Source organism: Grammomys surdaster, unplaced genomic scaffold (assembly GCF_004785775.1).
Source record: "Grammomys surdaster isolate TR1022 unplaced genomic scaffold, NIH_TR_1.0 251, whole genome shotgun sequence".
NCBI classification, from domain to species: domain Eukaryota; kingdom Metazoa; phylum Chordata; class Mammalia; order Rodentia; family Muridae; genus Grammomys; species Grammomys surdaster.
Window position 1 is genome coordinate 2581041 of NW_021604692.1, and position 21436 is coordinate 2602476.

Sequence of the window (21436 nt, forward strand, 5' to 3'; positions counted from 1 at the left end):
GACATGTGGCATAAATGCCTGTGGTGTCAGAACTTAGGCAGGAGGATCAGAAGTCCCAAGTTATTTTGTTTTCATAGTGAATTTAAGGACCGCCTATAATGGGAGAGGGTGCAGAGAGCGACTAAAAGAATTAATGAAAACGAGAGAAAAATTTGGCAATTATTAGCCCTAGAAAACACCAAAAGATACAGAAGAGATGAAACATAAAGACATATATTGCATTACATGCTTGTAAACAACACATAATGTGTTTGTAACAAATAAAGCAAGTCTTTATTTTTATTAATTTTGTTGGTTATTTTTTTTTTTTTTTTCCTTTTAAGATAGGGTTTCTCTGTGTAGCCCCAGCTCTGCTAGACCTTGCTCTGTAGACTACAGCTGGCCTCCAACTCAAGAGATCCGCCCACTTCTCACTCCGGGGTACTTTTTGCTTTGATGGAAGGGTAGCCGGACTCCAAAGATGCTATACAGGGAGGGTGATTTGATGTGTTTCAGGTTTTCAAATTATTATTCAGATCATCTAGTCGAGATACCCATCATGTGCCCCCAGTACAGCTAGTTTGGTATCTTTTTATTACATTAAGTGTGTGTGTGTGTGTGTGTGTGTGTGTGTGTGTGTGTATACACTGTACATGTGATGAGGTCAGAGGACAACCTAAGTTGTTTCTCTTCTGCCCAGTGGGTCCTTGGAATCTACCTCAAGTCGTCAAGCGCCTTTACCCACTGAGCCGTCAGAGGGTAGCATCTTTTCCTACAACTATATGTATTTATTTTGACACTGAGGGAGGTGGTCTCTCTGTGTAGTTCGGAATTTGCTCTGTACCTAAGGATGATCTTAGACTGTTCATCCTCCTGCCTCCATTTCCCAAGTGCTGGGACTACAGGTACGAGCCAACATGCTCAACCAAAGTTTTTTTGTGTGTGATGGTAAGAGTAATGGGAATTCAAAGATGCCACGCAGGGATGTGCTTCAGGTTTTAAATTATTATTCAGGTCATCTCGGCGGGAGTGGTTTGCCAGGCCATAAAGTCTATTAACAGAGAATAGGAATTGCAGTCTAGTCGAAAGATGACGGGTGGCCTGGCCTATCCCTGACGGTGAAGAAATGCAGGAATATATGAAAGGCAGACTCTGGGACGCAGTGGCCGAATGGAAGTGACAGGCAGGGCAGAGGATTTTTCCTAAGGATTTGTCTTCATCCCTGGGTGGCCTTAATTGGGAGCCACTCAATACTAATCTGAGACCCAGATCAGAGAACTGACCTGAAAGAGCTTTCGGAGGGGGAGGATGAAAGCGCGTAGCGCGACCAAGGAACTGTGCTCCGTTTCACAAACGGAGAAACTGAGGCACGCGAGACCAGAGGACGGAGTCTGGGTCCCTAGGACGGTCAGAGTGTTGGCGCGCACTGGGAACCTGGGAAGCGCCGCGGCACACCGGGTCCCGCCCCTCGGCAGGCTGCTCGCTTCGGAGGCCCAATAAAGTTATTGAAATTGTCGCGGTTGCTAAGGAAGTGGGTCGCCGAGCCGGGTTGCTAAGGAAGTGAGCGGCCGCGGTCTCTCCCCATCCGGGGCAGCGGGGAATGGCTGAGCCCCGGGTTCGCCGCCGCCGCCCGCTCTTGGCTGCGGCCGCAGGTGAGTTCGGGATGCGGGGTCCCCGCGGGGCGCCCAGCGTTATCCCGGCGTCGTTGCTCTGCGAGCCGCAGCATCCTTTGCCCGGCCTCTGTGGTATCTCTGACCACCCGGCTTCTTCTCGGGCGCGGTCCGCACGACCCCCAAGTCTCGGCCGCCCCTGCTCGCTCCTCACGGCCGGTCCGGGGCCGTAGTCTCGGGCCCTGGCTGGAAAGGCAGCTCAGGAAGCAAGTACCTGAGGTCCGAGGCTCAGGGCGGTGCCTGGCTCGCTGTGTGACCTTGGACAAACCCCTTGCCCTCTCTGGCAGCTGCAGACCTGTCTGCCCATTGGGGTCTTGACACTTGCTGAGGAGACATGTACATGAAAGGGCTCCAAGTGGGAAGAAGGTGAACGGCCAGGGTACTCTACGTGGGGACCAAGACTCCTGTTTAAAGTCTGAGTGCTTGAGTTTGGGCTGCATAGCGTGGCGTTGAATCTTCTGCTCATTTGTAAATCAGATCATGGGATAATGCCCTTCCGTGGGAAGCAAGGAGTCTGGAGTAGCTTGGGACATGATTTTTTTTTTTTAAAATTAACATGTTAATTGCATATAACGGGTTTCTTGATGACTTTTCATTCGTGTGTATAATTTATTTTATTCGTGTCCCCTTCCCATTGACCCTTTCCCTTTTACTTTCTAGTCCCTTCTAATTCCATGCCCTAGAGCAGTTTACAAGAACTTGGTGAGGGTTCTTTTCAGGAGCATGGGCGTTTTACCCGTGGCTGCACTACGGTAGAAAATGCCTCCTACCCCCTCAATCACCAACAACTCATGTGAGGTGTTAGGTGTGGGCGTGTGGTGGTGGAGACACAACTCCTCAGGAATGGGCGGGGTATTGTGAGCCCCTCCCCCTAGCAACCGTTAACTGCCCATAAATCCTCGTGTAGGGGTGGGCCCTTGTGGGCCCCTCCCCCTCCACAAAACACGTGGTTAGTACCTAACACACTAATGGGATAGGGCCTTCCAGGATGGGGAAGATGACTTGGGACCAAAAGGACTTAGGAGGTGTGCGTCGCTTGCCAGCGCATACGGGCATTCCAGACACCCTGGCCATTCCCCACCCACAATTTTACTTTGTAATCTGCTCAGAGAAGGCAAGTTATTGACCTCTTAAAAGCTTCTGTACTTGTGCCATGTCTGTCACCCGGTATATTTATAACAAGAATAGAGGCATTTATCTCTTCTGAGAAATGCTTAGAGCAGTAGTGATCATTTGCAACTTGATGATTAAGAATTTTTTTGAGGCGTATTATCTCATTTAATCTTCACAGACTGCGTCAGGCAGCTGGTGATCTCACCCGGTCTTGTAGATGAGGAACCTGTCCCTGAGAAAAGTGAATGGCTTGCCTAAGACTGAGGCGTGATGGAGCCGGACGTGCATTTGACTCCCTGCTCCCCGATGCCTCTGCTTTCTCAACAGTAACTGCTAGAAGGCCACAAGGGTATTTTGGGTTGCTTCTAATTGCTTTGGCTAGAAGTTGTTCTCCCAGTGGCATGGAAACAAGATCTCAGGAAAAAAAGCTTTGCATGTTCTAGTTTGTTCCTAGTATATATTCATTTTACCTAATAAATTTGATTGACTTTTAAAAATACTATTACTGTAGTTTGTGTGTGTGAGAGTGCCAGCACGTGTGTGGAGGTGAGAAGTCGACTTTGTGGAGTTGATTCCTTCCACCTTTATGTGGGCGCTGGGGATCAAACTCTGTAAACTCAGGTTGTCGGGCCTGCGTGGTAAGTGCTTTCCTTGCCCCTGGTGACTTTTAAATTCGTGTGTATAATGTGTTCTGATCATACTCCCCCCCATTACCTTCCTACTCCTGCTGATCCCCTCTCTTCCCACATTGTTCCCCTTCCACATCCCCCCACTTTGATGGCGCCCAGCCGGTCTACTTAGGATTGCTACAAGCAACTTACTAGTGTTTCCACGATGGAAGAAGTGCTTCTTTCTTAGCAACCATGAACTGCCTGTAAGTCCTAGAGCGGAGTGAGGCCTTCCGAAGCCCGTCCCCTTCTGTGACTGACTATTGATGTGCTTCTGCACACACAGGCACAGCTTCAGAGAGCTCACAGGGCCACAGCCATGTCCTACCCAAAGACAGCATTCCACACACGCCACTCCCCTTTTCTGTGTCTTACATTCTTTCTGTCCCCTCTTCTGTGATGTTCTGTGACCCTTGTAGGGGGTGAAATGTTCCATTTAGGCTGAGCACTCAGTAGTCCCCTACTTCCAGAACCTTGGCCATTTGTGAGCCTCAGTAACCATGGCCCACTGCAGAAGAAGCACCTGCGAGCAAAGCTGACTTCATTACTAATCTACAGTATTTAGAAAGTAGTTTGACAGATACATCATATCCATTGAGCAACACAACAGCAGTGACTCCCGGACGAGGGCCTATGCCCTCTCCAGACTTGGGCTTTGAGTAAGTTCTAGGACTGGATGGGAATTCTGTCTGTAGAGAAGGCTGCAGTGCAAGCTGTTGGTCAGCCTGTAGCTGTCATGGCATGTCTTGCTGGGCAGGTGGTTACTGTAGGATGAAGCATCCACAACTGAGTGACACTGTTGATGAGAGTTCTTCCCTAGCAGGCTGCATAGCATCTTTAACCCGGTGAACCACAGCCAGCAGCAGGGAAGCATCCAGCTCAGTTTCAGCTTGGTTTCTCTTTGTCATGAAATCAAAGCTTGTAGTGTCTTCAGCTAAAACTTCTTACCATCTCATAATGGTGGGCAACCAACAGCAGTTGCAGTAGCCTGTTTTGGGTACCTCAAGAGCATCTCTGGTGATTTGAATGGGATTACTGAGACATCCAGCCCTGTGGATTGAACAGCTTCCTGTTTCTTGGCCTGTACAGTGAGTGACAGCCATTGCTAGACTACTGTATCTCCTTTTAATAATAAATCCCCTTTTAATAAATACTGTCATCCTCCGTTCTGTTCCTTTCGCAAACCCAGACCAATAGAGTACCATTCGCCAACAATTCACCCCGGCACTAACATTTTCCTATAATAATTTGTGGCTATATATTGCTTGGCACACTTAGTAAATGTTAGCTGTCATTATTTGGGCTTAACCCAGCACCTGTATTATATTTAATATTCTATTAATGGTTGGTGAGTGAGTATAGTGTGTGGTTATAATCTCACGTCTGTCAGTCTTCAAAGATCATCATAAGCATGAAGCAGTTGTCATCTTGGCATTATGTGAATGTTGGTATTATTGCAGGCTTTCTCCATGAGAAAGGACATCCTTGCCAGGATGGGCCACAAGGAAAGGAGAAATCTGGTGCAGTGGGATGTAGCTCAGTTGGTAGGATGCTCGCCTAGCATACATGAACCCTGGATTTCTCCTCTAGTGCTATATAGACACTGGCATGGTAGCTCATGTCTGCGACCCCAGAACTCAGGTGCTGAAGGAGAAGGATCAGAAGTTCAAGGCCACCTTACCTGCATATCAAGTTACGAGGTCAGTCTGAGCCACATGAGGCCCTGCTTTTGTTTGTTTTAAGGAGGAAACTGGTTAATTGGAGGTTTTATTGTTTGGGACCAAATTCAGTAAATGTTTCTTACGTTTCTCTATCCCAGGATGTACAGGATGTTGTATCTCTGTGGCCTTCAAGAAACCCAGAGCTTAATTAGCAAATAACTGTCATTTGACAGTATTCAATCTCCCTGACACCATTGGGTGTCAGGTTTATCAGGACCTTGAATATGCTAGGTGGGCACTCCACTAACCAGCCCCATCTCTGGCCTCTTGGTTTTGTTTAAGGTGGACTTGTTGCTCTGGCCAGCCTCTAATTCCCAGCTCAAATGATGTTGTCACCTTAGCTTCCCGAGCACATGAGACTGTAGGTGTATGTTAACACACTTGCCTTGACTTGTCTAAATAGATTTGTGGGTTGTGTTTGTGTTGGCCATAGAGCAAAGTTCTGCTGTTTTCTGCTGCGTCCTGAGAAGTCTGCTAGGCACCTGGGGTAGGAACTAGTAGCAGGGTGGTGAGGGGGAGCGTGGGGGGAGTGGGGAACCTTAGATTGTTCTTACACCTTTTTCCCTTGTTATCTTTCCCTTCCTTCCCCCTCCTTTTCCTTTCTCCTCTCTTTTTCTATTTTTTTTTTTTTTTTTTTGGTTTTTCGAGACAGGGTTTCTCTGTATAGCCCGGGCTGTCCTGGAACTCACTCTGTAGACCAGGCTGGCCTCGAAGTCAGAAATCCGCCTGCCTCTGCCTCCCAAGTGCTGGGATTAAAGGCGTGCGCCACCACCGTCCGGCTCCATTTCTTTTTTTAAAAAAAGATTTATTTTTATTTTGTGTGCATTGGTTTGTCTGCATGTATGTTTGTGTGAGGGTGCCAGGTGCCCTGGAACTGGAGTTATAGACAGTTGTGAACTGACATGTAGGTGTTGGGAATTGAACATGGGTCCTCTGGAAGAACAGCCAGTGCTCTTAACTGCTGAGCCACGTCTCCAGCTCTCTTTCCATTCTTCTTGCCTTTCTGGGGTCTTGTTATGTAGCCTAGGTTGGCCCTGCACTTGATCTCCTGCATGCCAGGTTCATACACATTTCACCTATGGATTTTCAGGTCGATGATGAAGAACCTTGTCTTGTGATAGTTGACACACTGCTGTCTGTATGGATCTTGGTGCTTTTGAGTTCTGAAGTGGGTCTTTATTTGGTTTTACTGGTACCCTTGAAGACTGCAGGGTGCAGTTTAAACTCTCCAGTGGATAATGGGGGAACTCCTAGGAAGAGAAGCCATGCCGCCGGGAAGTAGCCCACCTCACACTGGTGTCCAGATCTTCAGACTCCAGGCACGGTGCTCTTGTTGCTGTGTTCCTATGGCTTCGTTTGTGGGCCATTTGCTGAGCAACCAGTATGTGGCAGCCCTGTGCAGCCTGGGGATGTGACAGCGAAGAGATGGCTGAGGTCCTTGCTCTCACAGTTAATAGTTCAGCAGGTGCAAACCCCAAACCAAATGTAGGCAGACAAGGGGATTTGAACTGAAGAAACACAGTGGGAGCAGTGGCACAGTCGTTGGCAAGAAAATCACTTCTCCAGGGATGGGGAGGGACACTGCTGCTTTAATTGGGGGAGCCCGTGACCATTTTGTTGAGGTTTACTCTCAGGAAGGGGCTCAGTGTTTGAAGGTATACCAAAAGGATAAAGACTCCAAGGTGAGTATGAGCTTGCTAATTCCAGAGACTGCAGGAAGTGGCTGTGAAGGGTGAGTGGAGAGGGGGCAAGGGGAGTCTACTATAGAGGGACTCGGGCTAGAGGCGTCTGAAAGCTGGGGGACCATGAAAGACTTCTCAGAAGGTGTCATCATCTAGGTGGTTTTGTTGGTGTTGATTTTTTAATGGGTGTGGATGTTTTGCCTGTGTGAATGCCTTGTGTCTACAGAGCCCAGAGGAAGTGTTGGATCTCCTCAAACTGGAATTACAGAGGGTTGTGAGCCACCCTGTGTGTTCTGAGACCTGTGGAGGAACACCTACTCTCTAGACCTTAGTTGGTGTTTTAAATAAATAATTAATTTTTAAGACAGGTTCTTCTGTAGCCTAGGCTAACCTTAAGTTCTTTATGTAGTTGACTAAGGATGCACTCGAACTTCTGATTCTTTTGCCTGTCTCCTGTACGCTGGGGTTATAGGTGTATGCTCCCACACCAGATCATGTGGGCCTAGGGACTGAATTCAGAAACTTGTGTATGCTGGATAAGGCCTCTACTTACTGAGCCATATCCCTGGCCACTAGTTTTTGTTTTCTTTTTAAATCACTTGGAGGGCTGACAGTATGTTCAGTGTAGAGTGTTTTCACCATGTGTGTGTGCCCTCAGTTCCAGTACCAGTATCACAAAAGGAAACACAAAAGAAAGTGAAGTCATCTGGCCCCTGTGCATCGTGAGTTTGAGAGAGCTTTAAGTGCCAGCCAGGAGACTAGGTAGGAGGTTAGCAAGACGGTGGTGACCTTTTAGGGTGGTGGCAGGGGATGGCTGTGTTTTGGAGGTGTCCAGTAGGATGGGAGGATTGAGGGTGACTCCTAGATTTTTGGCCCTAGTGGTCTCTGGTGAGGGGCCCTGAGAGGAACAACTGAATTATTCTAAGAGGCCCAAGGTGTTCACAGTGCCTTAGCCCCTTGAGAAGGAACCCCCAGCTCTTGCTGAAGACAGCCTGGAGGATCTGATACTGTTCCACCTTGGACATCCAGATTTGCTTTTCCTAGGTTGGCTCCATGCCAGTCTGTGGATCTTGGCTCATGGCGGTTGGAAGGAGCCTAGCCAGCTCTAGGGGAGAGCATAGGCTCACTAGCACAGCTCACTCCCAGCACCTCAGATGGTCATGCTCTCCCTGCCAAAATGCCTCCTTCCTGGCTGCTGAACAGTAGGTCTAAAGGTTCAGAGCTTTTTAGACAGGGGAAGGCTTTGTAAAGCTGCTGTATTCTGCCAAAATTCCTAGAGGACTCTTGAAAGTAGTAGCTCGTCCAAGCAAGGGCTCCAGGCCTCACTTCACATGTTCTAGGAAAGACCTTTGTACATTTGGCAGTCAGCAAGGCCTGTCAGCGTTGTGGGACTCAGGACCGCACTGGCTGCTCCAGGTAGCTCTGCTGGGTTTTGTTGCTCCTTCTTGTCTTATCAGCTGATCCTCAGTCAGTGGTGGCCACATGGAGTGTGGGTTGTCCCCAGGCTGCAGGTAAGGACACTGAGAGATGCCTAGAAAGCAGTCCTATTTGCTAGTGTATTAAGTATCTGCTAAGGGTTGAGGTAGGAAGATTCTTGGTGGTCCAAGTGTGCTGCGCATGACAGAAGTACTTCTTGAAAATGCATAGTCAAGATCTCGATTGGAAAAATCAGGGTCTGGACTTCACCATGATCCACTCGTCTAGATCAGAAGCAAAACTATGGTCTCCTTCCATTTTTCTCTGGTCAGGCCACAGAAGCCAAAAGCAGTGCAGCAATGGCTGAGAAAGAGGAGACACTGGAAGATCTGAGGGTGGTACCACCCAAACAGCTGGGTGAATTTAGGGTGGAGTTGTTCAAACAGCTAGATGATCTGAAGGTGGAGCTGTCCCAGCTGTAGGTCACTAAAGTAGCTGTTGTTACCATCATCTGTGTATCCAAGATCTGACTTATCAAATCTATCTTTTGGGGTCACCTTTCTTAACCTTCAGAGAGAAAACCTTACAAAGACAAGAGGTACAAGCCCCTGACCTGAGACCCTAGAAGACAAGGGTCTTGCGAGGGCAAGAAGCCCCTCACCTAGGCCCTAGAAGACAGGAGACATGCACACCCCTCACCCCTTCACTATGCACAGAGCTAAAGACAATGCAGGAGCTGCAGGAGGGGCTGTGCCTGCACATAGCTTGAAGGACACAGTCAGGGCCTGAGGTCACTCACTCCAACATTAAAACCCAAAGCTGGCTCAGAACAAAACATTGACACCCCCGCCCCCAGGACTTAGTGATAACAGCAAACTGATAGTGTGTTGAGATAGCTAAGCTTGCTGAACCAAGCTTGCAAGCCCTGCTTTCATTTGGTCCTCAGCAGCCTTGTACAGGAACTGTTCCTCCCAGTTCCCAGAAGAGGGAAGTAGAGACTGTATGACTCAAATACTTCCCCAAGTCCACTGCTCAGTCTACTACTCAGTTCTAAGAAAGTTATTTATTTATTAATTATTCTTGTACATGTTTGTGTGTGCCTGGTGTGTGTACATGAGGACATGTACACCTGTACAGTGCACCTGTGAAGGTCAGAGGACTTTTGTAGAGTCAGTTCTCTACTACCTTTGTATGGGTTTCAGGGGTCGCCATCCACTGAACCATTGAGCTGGCCTTTTACTGCTCTCTGCCTCCTTCCCTCCTTCCTTCCCTCCCTCCTTTCATAGAACCAAGAACCTCTTGCATGCTAAGCACGTGCTCCGCCATCGAGGGACAGCCTCCAGCCCATCTGTTTTCCAGATGAGCAGTGACCACAGCATCCATTTGTCAGGCCTTTCTCTTCTGAACCTGGGTAACTAATGTGAAATGCTAATCTCAACCAGGTGCAGTGGCACTTGGTTATAATCCTAGCACTCAGGATGTAGAGGCAGAAGGTTCAGGAGTTTGGGGTTACACAGTTATTTTGAGGTTAGCAGGCATTATAAGAGACGCCATCTCAACAAACAAACCAACCAAAAAGTGACTACAAAGGATGTTTGAGGAGATGGGGAACTCCTTGGGCCGTTTTAGAGTAAGGTGAATCTTCTCAGTATTTGATGAGATGAGGCTACAGACCCAGCTTTGGGCTAGATAGGCCAGCCTTATGCAAGAAGTAGTAGCTGCAGGGCTCACACGGCTGGAGCTGGAGCCTTGAGCTTCTTGTTTGTTTAAAGATAATTTATTTTATTTATATGAGTACACTGTCTCTTTCTTCAGATACACCAGAAGAGGACATCAGATCCCATTACAGGTGATTGTGAGCCACCATGTGGTTGCTGGGAGTTGAACTCAGGACCTCTGGAAGAACCAGTCAGTGCTCTTAACCACTGAGCCATCTCTCCAGCCCCTGGGCTTCTTTTCTGAGTCACTCAATCCTCAACTCACTTATGGGGGGTTGGGGGGTACAGAAGCTCTTCATTCAGTACCTTTAGAAAGCTTCTTGGTTGCCGGGCAGTGGTGGCTCACGCCTTTAATCCCAGCACTTGGGAGGCAGAGCCAGGTGGATTTCTGAGTTCAAGAGTTCAAGGCTAGCCTGGTCTACAGAGTGAGTTCCAGGACAGCCAGGGCTACACAGAGAAACCCTGTCTCGAAAAAAACAACAACAAAAGAAAGCTTCTTGGTTCAGGACTGGTAAGATGGCTTAGCTGATAAAGGTGCCTGATGGCCTGACTTCAAGTCGAGAGACACACACATGACAGAGAGAACCAGGTCCTGCAAATTGTCCTCTGACCTCCACACATGGGTGCACACATAAAATAGATCAATACAATATTTAAAAAAAGGCTGTGGTGCATACATACGTTTAACCCAGCACTCAGGAGGCTGAGGCAGGTGGATCTCACTGAGTTCAAGGTCAGCCTGGTCTACATAGTAAGCTTTAGGGCAGCCAGGGCTAAATGGTAAGACCCTGTCTGAAATTCATCCCCCAAATTAAAAAAATATTTTAAAAGATCTATTGGTCAAGCCTGTGCTATCACAGAAAATTCTGTTGCTTATATTGTGACATGGGGAAATAAGTTAACCGGCCTGGACCTCAGTGTCTGTCTCTCTCTTTGTATATGTTTAAGTATGTCTATAGCTGCATACACAAACACATGACTGGGCCTTGAGGTGGACATCTTCACCCTTATGCCTCTATGCTGGGCTTTCTCCCAGACCTTCTGGGTGGGGCACTCAGGGTGTTTCCCTAAGCATACAGTGAGCTCTTGTTAGTACCACAGGTCTGTACAGCATCTTGAGGTGGGAATGTTTAAGGATCAGTTAATCCTGATGACACACTGTGTTTCTTCACTCTGTCACCTGATTGCAGACACTAAGCTCACTGCCAGCAGAACTATCTTTAGTATACTGATGTAGTTAAATCATAATTTGCATTAGAGATCTCTCTCCCACCAGTGATAATGGGGTGAGGTTGGTTTGCTTTTAAAGTTTGGGTGTGTGTTACAGCACTTTGATTTTCTTACACTAGAGCACAGGATAGATACAGATGTGATCCAGGTGAAGTAGAAAGATGACTGAGGTTTGGGACATTAATGAACTGTCACACACACTGAGGACATAGTATCTTCACAGTGGTTTCAGTGGGGCTGTGTGGGCTTCTGTGTAGGAGACAAGCTGGGCAGAATAGGAGCTCGGAACAGTCTCTAGCAGCCCAGGGGCAGCAGCAGTCATCACTCTGCTGGTGATTCAGAAACCTGAGTGCAAACCTTGCTGGTAAATTGTGGAACGTACAGTGTCAGCTAAGGTGACTGAGATTACTACGAGCAGGTGGTCTTCAGTTTTGTAAGATGAGCGGTAAGGAAGTGGAGATGCTCAGACAGGCAGTGTCTCCCCTTGCTGGTGCTCACTCAGCAGCCTTTTCTAGAGGGGAAAATTTCCTGTTTAAGAAAAGTAATTTCCTGGGCTAGAGAGATGGCTCAGCGGTTAAGAGCACTGACTGTTCTTCTAGAGGTCCTGAGTTCAATTCCCAGCAACCAGATAGTAGTTCATAACTATCTGTAACGGGATTCGATGCCCTCTTCTGGTGTGTCTGAAGACAGCTACAGTGTACTCTGCATATGTATGTATGTATGTATGTATGTATGTATGTATGTATATAAAATCTTAAAAAAAAAAAAAGGAAAAGAAATTTCCAGGAGGTGAGGTGGTGGTGCACACCTTTAACCCCAGCACTTGGGAGACAAAGGAAGGCAGATCTCTGAGTTAGAGGCCAGCCTGGTCTACAGAGTGAGTTCCAGGATAGCCAGGATTACACAGAGAAACCCTGTCTCGAAAAAAAACAAAACCAAACAAACAAAAAAAAAAAAAAAGAGAGAGATGTTCAGGACCTGCCTGCTGCCAGTAGGGCTGTTTCCAGGGTTTAGAGACGGATGCTCCCGAGAGGCCTTGGTAGTGGTGGTGGTCCTCATGCATGTTGTTCTTTGTCCACATTTCTGGCTTTTTGTTGTTTGTTCTTGTTATGGTGTTGGCGACTAAAATAGTGCCTCCTGTATACTGGACCCCTGATCTGTGTCCCCAGCCCACTTGCTACTTTTATTTTGAGACAGGCTCTCATTAAGTTACTCTTGGACTCAAGCTGGCTTTAACTTTCCAATGTGCTTGCATCAGCCTCCTCAGGAGCTGAGTGTACTCTAGTCTCGTCGGTAGTAGGTGTTTATATTTTCAACCATAATTAAAAGAAATTATTCAGTGAAAAGGCAGGGAGTGCTTTTTTCCTCCTTCCCATTTTGGAAACCCCAAGCACCATGACCCATCACCTCCAGCCTACACCAGCATTATTAGGTCATCTCCTTCATCTTAGCCCAAGGTTCTCAACCTGTGGGTCATGACCCCTTTGGGGGTGGAATGATCCTTTCATAGGCATCACATACCAGATGTTTACATTCCAGTTCATAGCAGTAGCAAAATTACAGTTATGAAGTTGCAATGAAAATGATTTTATGCCGGGCGGTGGTGGCGCACGCCTTTGATCCCAGCACTTGGGAGGCAGAGGCAGGCGGACTTCTGAGTTCAAGGCCAACCTGGTCTACAGAGTGAGTTCCAGGACAGCCAGGGCTATACAGAGAAACCCTGTCTCGAAAAGAAAAAGAAAATGATTTTATGGTTGGGGTCCTCACATGATGAGGACCTGTATTAACGAGTCCCAGCACTAGGAAGGCTGAGAGCACTATTCTAACCTCATCTACTGCAGCCTGATTATTTTTAAACAAATTATATATACATAACTTTACCTGAAAATTCTTGTATGTATTGTAAAAAGATAAACCTATTCTTAAAAGTTTTTAATTTTATGTGTAAGTGTGCAGAACATGCATATAGGTGCCCATGGAGGCAGAAGTCAGACCTGCTGTAACTGGAGTTACAGGTGGTTGTGAGCCTCTTAATATGGAAGTGATGGAGGGACTCTCTGATTTCCACCTCCATACCCATGCACCTCCCCCCCCCCACACACACACAAGAAGTAGAGAACAAGCCAGGTGTGGTGGTGCACATGTGCAATCTCAGTACGTGGGAAGAGAATGCAGGAAGGTCAGGAGTTTAAAGCCGTCCTCAGGTACATAGCTCATGATAGCTAGCCTAGGCTATATGAGACCTGACCTTAAAGGAGAAGGAACGGTGAGGTGACTGAATCCTTGTAGGAAATGTATGAGTGTTTCACTATTAAATACAAGAGGGGGCTTCTGTCGTACTCACAGACAAATGCTGTGACAGAGTGTAGGCACCTCTCTGGATTCGGGGCAGACTATTTAAAAGAACACGGTACTTGCAATGTTGAGAGAGTAATACGATCAGGCACTGCCGGTCTTACTGGGCTGCTTTCTGATAATGTGTCTGTCTTCAGATGCTTAAAACAAAATCAAGGTGCTAGCCTTGTTTCTTCAAGCAGGGAATGGCTCTATTGCTTCCTCTTTCCTCAGTTATATAAAGAAACCCACCAAAAAGTCTGGAGAAAGACAGACAAAAGAAGACTTGCAAGCTCACTAACCAGAGAGCAGCATGGCTTCCAGTCTGTTGCACTACCCGTGGGTACCATTCTTCAGGGCATGCTTCTTAGCAACCAGCTTCACTTGACAGAAGAAACAATGACTCATAGAACTCTTGTTTTTTTAGACAGGGTCTAAAAGAGGCAGCACTGGATGGGCTGTCACTTGCTCTGTAGACCAGGCTGGCCTCAAACACACAGAGATCCACCTGTCTCTGCCTCTACTGGGATTAAAGGTGTATGCAACCATGCCTAACCCTTTACATCAGATTCTTAAGACAGAGCCAGCAAGAGCCAGAGCAGGTATTCAGTCTTACCCCTATCAAATGCCAAAGATCATTCTTTGAATTCTTTTATTACAGTAAACATTTTTTTAGATTTATTTTTGTGTGTTTGTTTTGCCTACATGTATATCTGCATATCATGTACATGTGGGGTTTACCTATGGTCGTGAGCTGCCATGTAGTTGCTGGGAACTGAATTCAGTTCTGAAAAAGCAAGTGCTCTAACTGCTGAGCCGTCTTTTTGAATCCTACCTACATTAAAAAAATATATATTTTTATTTTCATTTGTGTGTGTTTATTAGTGTATGCCATGTATGTTTAGTTGCCTAAAGAGGCCACAGGAGGGAGGTAGGTCCCTGAAGCTAGAGTTATAGACCATTGTAAGTTGCTGTGTGGGTTCTGGGAACTGAGACTGTGTCCTCTGTCTTAACCACTGAGACCTCTCCTCAGTCCCGCAATTTAATTATCTTGACTAGGTAATCTGTTAACATTATTCACAGATGTTTTCGTTTCTGAGGTAGGGGCTCATGTGTCTTGCGTGTCTTAGGCCAGCTTCCAGCCCTGTGTAACTGAGGGTGACTCTGAATTCCTGCTCTCCCTGGCTCCACCTCCCCATGCTGGGGTTGTAGCTATGGACCATCATGGCTGGGTTTATTTGGTGCTGGGAATCAAACCCAGGGTTTCTTTTATTCTCATCAAGATTCTACCAACTGAGCTGGATTCCTAGCCCATGATTTTAAAAGGTCGACTAGATAACAAATCCCACATGATTGAAAACCCAGTAGCTTTGAAAGTGCAAACAATGCAGTTCTTTTCCTGCCTTGGCTCTCAGCCACTTGCCTCATTTAAGGAAAACCAGCCTTACCCGACAACCATTACTGCTGTCTGGTTCTCGCTTTTCCCTTCTGTAAGTGGAAGTTGGGTTTTGTTGTTATTTTTGGTACTTTGAACAAGATCACCAGGTATGGCTCAGACTGGCCTTCAAGTCAGCACTGTTTCGACTACAGGTGTGTGATACTACACCTGGCTTCCTTATTTTATTCACTCATGAGAAAATATAGAACTAGCCAGGTGATGGTAGCGCACACCTTTAACCCTACTACTGAGAGGCAGAAGAAGCAGGCAATCTGTGGATTCGAGACCAGTCTGGTCTACAGAGCTAGTTCCAAGACAGCCAGGGCTACACAGAGAAACCCTGTCTCAACATCAATCAACATACTGTTGCACGGCTGCAACCCCAGCAGTGGGAGGTGAAGCCAAGACGGGCAAGCATTCCAAGTCATCCTCAGCTACAGGCTTGGCCTACACTGGCCTAAGCCACACAAGACACATGAGCCCCTATCTGAGAGAGAGAGACAGACAGAGGGAGGGGTGGAGGATGAGAATGCAGAACTATTCCCTCAATGCAATATTATGTTCTTATGTTCAATAGTCTACAATGTATGTTTTGTATCTTTTATAAATAGAGATGAATAAATTCATGTGTGTGTGTGTGTACCTTTATTTTTCAACAAAGTCTCACTACTTTATACTGGTCTTAAATCCTGGGCCCTGGTGATCCTCTCAGCTCAGCCTCCCTAGTGCTGGAGTCCCAGGTGTGAGCCACTGTACCCATCTAGAAACATTGTAACTCCCATTGTGATAATGCCATCCTAGGAACCAGGGTGCAGGATGTACTTGCTAGCTGGTGTGTCCAGGATTTCAGAGTCCTGATACAGAGACTAATGCTCCCCTATGCAAATTTGGCCTGTGGAGGTGGCTTAGGCTGGCTGACAGTGTTGCTTTTCTCTTCCTGTGGTGCTTTTCTGCCAGAGCACATGATCTATGACACAGGCTGCATTTCAAACACTCCATCCTTGACCTCTGGGCCAGTCAGTTGGCAGGTGGCTCCCTGGGCTCTTAGAGGACCTGAGTTGCAGTGTATTGATTAGAGATGTATCAGTGTGCTCGATGTGTGTCTGCGACTGCCTCTTGTAGAGCTGTTACTGTAGAACTGCCAGACATTTCTTTTTATCCCCATTTGAAGAGGCTGCACACCCATGAGAGGAGGATTTGGAAGATACAGATATGTTGGAAGAACAGGGGAATCGCCTGTATTCCTATCACAAAAGTGAACCACTGCTGATGTTTTGTTGAGTGTTTATTTTTATATAATCATGATGACATGAAACCATGCAATTTTATAAAGGGCTTTTTCATTTATAACCATTTTCTAGTCATTATAGAACCTTGCTAAACGTCCTTTTTTTTCTGCTTTAAATGCTTTAGTAGAACTTACTTTGATAAAACCAGGTACTTGTAAGACAAAATAAATGTAAGTCCCCATTTTATTTTGGGACATGAGGAGATGAACTCTTGTTGATTGTCCAGATGGATCCTAAAGTCAAGCTCAAGTGGCCTCCGGCTTGGCATCTGGGGTCAGCCAATGCCAAGTGTCTTTTTAAAGATGGAACAGTGGAGTGAGCTTTTCCTTCCTTTTTCTTTTTGAGACAGGGTTTTACCATGTAGCTGTGTCTGTCATGGAACTTGCTTTGTAGATCAGGCTGGCCTGGCACTCCTAGTGGCTACTTCCCAGTGCTAGGGTTAAAAGCTCATGTCTTATTTGCCCTTTTTAGTTTTAAAAGAGAAATGATCAAACATTGCAAGTGAAGTTGAGTCTGTCCCCTGTTGAAGTAATTATTTAAAACAGCTGCTTGTCAAGCCCACTGTCTAAGCTGTGGGCGGCTCTGCCTAGCTCAACCTCCATGTTCCTCGGCCAGAGGCCACGTGCACAAGGCAGCTAGAAACAGCCCGCTAGAAACACCAGCCCTGTCACCCACGAGACACGAGCATGGGAGATGGCTCTGCCAATTTTCCACGCTGTCTTCGCAAGGCTGGGCACAGCCCAGACCATCCCGCCATTCACGCATGTCCTGTAGGAAAACAAGACTCTAATGCTTAAATATTAATCAAAGGCTTTATATATTTGGAAATGCTCAGTAACAATATGCCCATACAATTAGAGGTGTATCCCAATTACCTAACCTAAATATAAGCTGTTACCCAGGACAGCTCTCCATACCTGCGTGGCTCTTCATCCTCCTACATCTCTGCCCTCCCTAGCTCCTCCTCTTCCTTTTCCTCTTCCTCTCCCTACTCCTCCCACCTTAGCTCCTCCTGCAGTCCCCCTCTCTAGTTATATTTTCTCACGTGTTTTCTCCATTGTCCAGTTTGGACAGCTGACAGTCATCCTCTCATGTAGACTGTTCTCTATAACTTGATATCGAGTTGGCTTTTTTTAGGGACAGGGTCTCATTTGGTGAGTCTAGACTAAAACTTGTCAATTCAAGGACTTTCCCTACAAAAGTCTAGATGGTAAATATTGTGGGTTGTGGGGCAGGGGAGCGTATTGTCTTCATTGAAGCCACTGCACTGCACGTTAGTAGTCACTGTAGCGCTAGCCATATGCAGAGCAGGCCATCGCTGTGTGTCAGGGAGCTGTGTTTACAGAGATGGGATCGGCCTGATTTGGGCTATGCTTTGCAGACCTTTAATGACTTTTTTTTTTAAGATTTATTTATTTTATATATGCGAGTACACCGTCACTGTCTTCAGACACACCAGAAGAGGGCATCAGATCCCATTACAGATGGTTGTGAGCCACCATGATGTTGTTGCTGGGAATTAAACTCAGGACCTCTGAAAGAGCAGCCAGTGCTCTTAACCATTGAGCCATCTCTCCAGCCACCTGTTTTGTTTTGTTAAAACAAACAAACAAACAAACAAACAAACCCCTCCAGCCCTCTTATTTATTACTTTACTGACTTACTGACTGCTGTACTGGACTATCTGCAGTATGGATGTACTATATTTTAATTTTTGATTTCTCTATAAATGGATGTGAAGGTGTCCATTTTGTTCTCTGGTATAGCACTGCTGGGGCCTGCAGTTGTAGCTCAGTCGGTGGAGTATTTGCATAAAATAGACATGGTGGCACATGCCTGTGATCCTGTCACTTGGGAGACAGAGGCAGGAGAGTCAGAGTTCAGGCTGGCCTTTGTTAGATAGTCAGTTTGAGGCCAGCCTGGACTACATGAGACCCATCTCTTTTTTTGTTTCTTTGTTTGTTTGTTTGGTTGGTTTTTCGAGACAGGGTTTCTCTGTATAGCCCTGGCTGTCCTGGAACTCACTCTGTAGACCAGGCTGGCCTCGAACTCAGAAATCCGCCTGCCTCTGCCTCCCAAGTGCTGGGATTAAAGGCGTGTGCCACCACCACCTGGCGAGACATATCTCAAAAGCAAAAAAGAAGCATCCTTTCTGTTTGTTTCTGTACACGTACAAGGTTCCATCAGGACCTGAATATGTTCAGAAGTTATAGTTGCTGAGGGCTTTGATGCCGCAGACTGAGCCTGGAATTCCCATGTGTTAAGGACTGCTGTACCATGGAGCTGCAGCTTGTTAGCCTTCTGTTTTCTTTCAGACAGGGTCTCGCCACGTAGCCAGCCATGGCTATGTGTACCACCATGTCTAGTTTATGCAGGTGCTCCACTATGTAGACCAGGTTGTCCTTGAACTCACTGAGCTCTGCCTACCTCCTGAGGGCTGGGCTTGTTGTTGTCATTGTTGTTGTTTTGGTTTTTTAGTTACACTTATTTATTTTGTATGGATGTGTTTGTGAACATGTGTGTGTGTGTGTGTGTGTGTGTGTGTTTGTATGAATGTGTGTACGCATGTGCCTGTCACTGTGTATGTGTGGAAGTCAAGACAACCTTCGAGAGTCCATTCTCTCAGTCTACCAGGTGGGTTCCAGAGATAAAAGTTGTCAGACTTGGCAGCAAGGATCTACCCAAATAGCCATCTCCCTGGCCCTCCCTGGTTGATTGATTGATTGATTGATTGATTGATTGATTTACTGACTGATTGATTGACAGACACAGGGTCTCACTGTGCAGCTCTTACTGATCTGGAACACACTATGTAGACCAGGCTGGCCTCAAATTCAGAGAGATCCTCCTGCCTCCACCTCCTGAGTGCTAAGATGTGCATCACTGTGCCAGCCGCTGCCCTTGTGTTTCTTTCTTAACACCCTGGTCAATAAGCTGTGGACTGGGGCTGGGGTGTGGTTACATGGTAGAGTGCTTGTGTGGCATATACAAAGCTGTAGTCTCAATGACCATACTTAAACTTAAAAAAAATCACTTAATGTACAATGTGACCAGTTCGTGACCTCTGTCTTAGTAACACATAGTTGCTCAGAATGTAGTCCACACTGAATTCTAGACTTTGAGGTGAGTCTCCATGACAACCAGCAAAAACAACATGAATTCAAAATGAAGTACTTAGGGAAGAGTGTAGAAGACTGTGGCTCCCCTGAGAAACAGGTAACTGATCTTCTCAGCAGGCACAAGCCACAAGGTTGGAGAACTCAGCTTGGCACAGCCAGCCAGCCAGTGGGTGTTTGCCTGGGACGAAGGTTCTGACAGAAAAGGTTCTCAGGAAGCAGGTGGCAGGTTGGTGACCGAACTGCTGGATTTCTCTCAAGATTTATCACTCTGTGATTAGACCTGCAGGAAAGCAGAAGGAAGGTAATAGAGAGAGTCTAGCATCATCCTGAGAATGCCCTCTCTGCTAAGGAGGACCCAGACTAAGATTTGAAGCCCCGGAGGCAGGAAATTGAATTGAAATAGAATTAGTCTTCCTGAAGTAAAACATCAATAATACATGGCTACCAGCCTAGCTGGGTGAGCTCAGAAAAGAAATGTGTTCAGAGTTGAGGAGATTTAACGAGAGGACTCATTTTGAGGAGTTTCTTCCTTCGTTAGGAGTTTTGAAGATAAATGTGGATTATTAAATACTTTGCTTTTTATCATTCATTACAACTAAAAAAAAAATGTATGTAGCTGTAATGAAGTAGGCAGGCCTGTAGGTCTTCTTTGCATGGGACTTTCATGAAATAGGATCAGGCCACATGTTTTCACAGGTGTGAGTGGGACAGGCAGACCTCCTCCTCGGGGGGATGCTGTCCTCCTCGGGAGCCTGTCTGCTCACAGCCCGGCCCTTCACCCTCCACGCTCTTATCTTCCTTACATCCTGTAGGCTCTCTGTCCAGCTGCTAGGGGCTGTGTCTGATGCTTTCCCAAGAGCAGGCTCTGAGGCTAGTGTTTCCCTTTGTACCCACACCAGCTTGGTAATCAGGGGAGATGTGGCAGGTCCTAGTTTGCTTTGTGTTGCTGCGATAAAACACATGCAAGGCCATGGAGGAACTCTGCTTACAGACTTCTCCTCCTGCCTTGCTCAGCCTGCTTTCTTATGTTACCCAGACCAGCTGGCCAGCGATGGCACCAGCCACAGTGGTCTTGCAGGTCAGTCCTGAGTCCTGAAAATGTCCCCTCGGCTTGCCTTCATGCAGATCTCATGGGGGCTTTTATTTGGTTGAGGTTTCTTCTCAGATGAATGTAGTTGATGAAAACTAACAACCCCCTAACCAACATAAGAGGCGACTGGGCACAGTGACACCTGGGGACGTCGCAAGGAAGGGCCATTCCAGCCCTTGTTCTTTGTTTTCTTTATACTTTTCCAATTAATTCATCAGTTTGTTTGACACAGGTTCTCAGTATGTAAACCTGGCTGACCTGGAACTCTCTATGTAGACCAAGGTGACTAAGCTGATCTCACACTCATAGAAATCCACCTGCCTCTGCCTTCCAAGTGCTGGGATTAAAAGTGTGACCACGCTGGGCAGTGGTGGCGCATGCCTTTAATCCCAGCACTTGGGAGGCAGAGGCAGGAGGATTTCTGAGTTAGAGACCAGCCTGGTCTACCGAGTGAGTTCCAGGACAGCCAGGGCTACACAGAGAAACCCTGTCTCGAAAAACCAAAAAAAAAAAAAAAAAAAAAAAAAAAAGTGTGACCACTGTTCCTGGCTTTAGCATCTGGTTCTTTCTTCCCATCTGGCAACATTCCTATGTGATTCTATTTTTTTTTAAACTTTTTATTTTATTTCTGTTTTGCTCACATGTATGCTTATTTACCACATGGATGCTTGATGCCCATGGAGATGCGAAGAGTGTGATGTCCTTGGGACTGGAGTTATGAATGGATACGAGCCACCATATGGGTTCTGGGAGCTGAACCCCCGTGCTCTACAAGAGCAGCAGGTGTTCTTAACCTCCAAGCCATCTTTCTGGCCGTTTTATTTTATGTTTGAGACAGGATCTCAGTATGTAGTTTGGCTGGCTTCCAACTGACAATCTCCCTGCCTTAGCCTCCTGAATGTTTGATTATAGATTCTTGGTTCCATGTGACAAAATTCCCAGTTTTGACTATAAGACTATAGTGAACTA

General features: G+C 46.6%; 1 protein-coding gene across 2 annotated transcripts in view; it reads left to right on the plus strand.

Annotated features, from left to right (window-relative positions):
• Nucleotides 1–1554: 1554 nt before the first annotated feature.
• The window catches only part of Kif3b (kinesin family member 3B), a 41144-nt gene continuing 21262 nt past the window's right edge, over nt 1555–21436 (plus strand). The window contains exon 1 of one of the 2 annotated variants that reach the window (XM_028774978.1): nt 1555–1631. The gene's annotated coding sequence lies outside the window, so the exon portion shown is untranslated. The remainder of the gene's footprint in view (nt 1632–21436) is intronic. The other variant, XM_028774979.1, reaches the window with a different exon arrangement.